We start from the raw sequence: 2500 nt of genomic DNA, 5'->3' as shown, positions 1-2500 counted from the left end.
TGCACACTATCAAAGGCTTTTCCATAGACCACAAATGCCATCAGAAGTGAATTTCTATATTCTACACATTGGTGTACCACATGTCTTGAAATGAAAATTTGGTCAGTACAACTTCTACCTTTTCTAAATCCTGCTTGCTCATCTCTCTAGCCTCTTTATGCACACACACACACACACACACACACACACACATATATATATATATATATATATATATATATATATATATATATATATATATATATATAGTAATAAAAAGTCAGCACTGACATCTGTAAAAAATATACTCTTCAGTTCATTATTTTCTGTTTTTATCAGCATTTTGGCTCTTTTTTTTTTCCCCTACATTTTCACTTTACCCATTTTTATTTCTTGATGTGCGTGGTTTCTTTTTTTTTATTTATAGTCGCTTTTTCACAGCAGCCGTCACTGTATTTATTTACCCCTCTCCAGTAAAACTTTGTAAAAGTTTCTACTATTGTTGACTAAAAGCGTATCTTATTTTTCCTCTCTTCAGTCGTATCTTTCTCAGTTCCCTCTCTTTTGAGATACACAATTGGTTGCTGCTTACATGGAAGATGAATGAATGGTCTGACAAGGAAAGTAGGGAGGCGGATGGAGGGATTCTTTTTTGGGCTAAAGAGAGGGGTGATTATGTTTTTATTGTCTTGATGAATATGGGAAAAAATCTCGTGGAGCCACCATTGAAGTATCGTGTTCTTATGTCTTTTTCATTTGCATTAGGGAGTGGTGAAAAGAAAGACATACTCATTACCAGAAAACGTTACATTAAGGTTTTGTAGGTATCAAAAGCAAAATTAAACAATAGCATGTACCAATTTGCAAATTAACGCTGAATATTTGAAATATCAATATTAAGAATAATCCGTAGGCTGCCATTATCTGTATAATTATTAGTGCTAAAATTAATTTTGTAATTATACTAACCGATTTAATAAATGTTAATGAATGATTTGAAGTCTTCTGGCATCCTGACATCAAAGGTAATTGATGTCAAAGAGTAGTTAATATTAAACTAGAACATTTTATAGAGATTAAAAGTTATATTTGCAAAAAATGATCATATCAGTTTGGTATCCTGTTTCTCAAAAATAATTTTGTACTACAAAAAAAAAAAAAAAAAAAAAACTTCATTATAAATTTTTAAGAGCCGTTGATAAGATGAAAAAAACAGTAGGAAAGGTATGAAACATCTAAATGTTAAAACTAAGTAGCATTAATGTGTTGAGATATATACAATACAAAATTGGGATACTATTTACTGACCTTGCATGATTCTGCTTCTTTCCAAAATACGGTTACTTCGGTCATACATATATTGATTTTTAGTTTAAAAAGAAAAAAAAAGTGATAAAAAATGGACACAGGGAATATTTACAACAGAAATAAATCAGTTAAAGTTAAATACATTAATATTATTAGGCATTGCCTTTTCCTGTCAAAATCAGGGACTTCCGGAAAATCTACTAATGTTTTAATTCCTCAAATAGCTGATCTACGTACCGTATGTATATCTACATAACCTTGTGATGTGTAAATATATTGTAACAAGGGAAATTACCCACTGTTGCGTAATGTAAGTAAACAGTAAAAAACTATAATGAAACAACTTTAATGTCTAAATTTAACTTTATATTTTACTATGCAAGTAATACGAATATATAATTGGAATGCCAGCTGTGAAATTTGTTAGTTCCTTCCAGTAGGTCAACTCTTGACCTTATAGTGATAAATTATAGCATCAACATTCCCAAAAAACAAGCAAGTTTGTGAAATGAATGAAGAGGACAATTGTAATCAAATTATATCAGCTTATAGGGGAAAGTTTTCGAAGACGACAGTAATGCCGAGAAGAGGTTAGAATATCAAGGCAAGGTACAGTATGCTAACACAGTTATCTTCTTAAAAAATCATATAATCCTAACCTAAAGACAAAATTATACTGCCATACAGTATATAATGATTTAACTACTTCACACCTCAACTACTGTTTTCAGATGACGTAGACCACTATTTCTAAGTAGTTTCGATCTCATTTGCAATACATTAAAGTAGGATCACTATATCATAACGAAGAATTTATGAAGAATATTCGAACGAAATGAGATTTTCAAATTTGGTCTTCACTTAGCGCTTGAGAAAGTCAAATTAAAACTTACGAGTTACGACAACCTTCTCCTCTTAAAATTAGTCAATTGGCAACTCTCACTGAGTACTGTTAGTTTAGCTTTCCGCGAAAATATCACTTGTACTGTCGGCTGTTTTCCGATTAAATAGTGAATTCATAAACACTCGTAATTTTTAAGCGAATTCTATATACATCTTGAAAAAACTAATTGCCTAATGTTTAAACATTATGTTGAATTACATATTCAGGAAGGGAATTTGAATTTTCTTTTACAGTGTTGAGCAAAAACTGTAAACCATGAATAAAGTAATACGAAAATTGCCAAAACATTTATATATATATATATATATA

The sequence above is a fragment of the Palaemon carinicauda genome, chromosome 23 (assembly GCF_036898095.1).
Source record: "Palaemon carinicauda isolate YSFRI2023 chromosome 23, ASM3689809v2, whole genome shotgun sequence".
Taxonomy (NCBI): Eukaryota; Metazoa; Arthropoda; class Malacostraca; order Decapoda; family Palaemonidae; genus Palaemon; species Palaemon carinicauda.
This window is presented reverse-complemented; position numbering follows the sequence as displayed.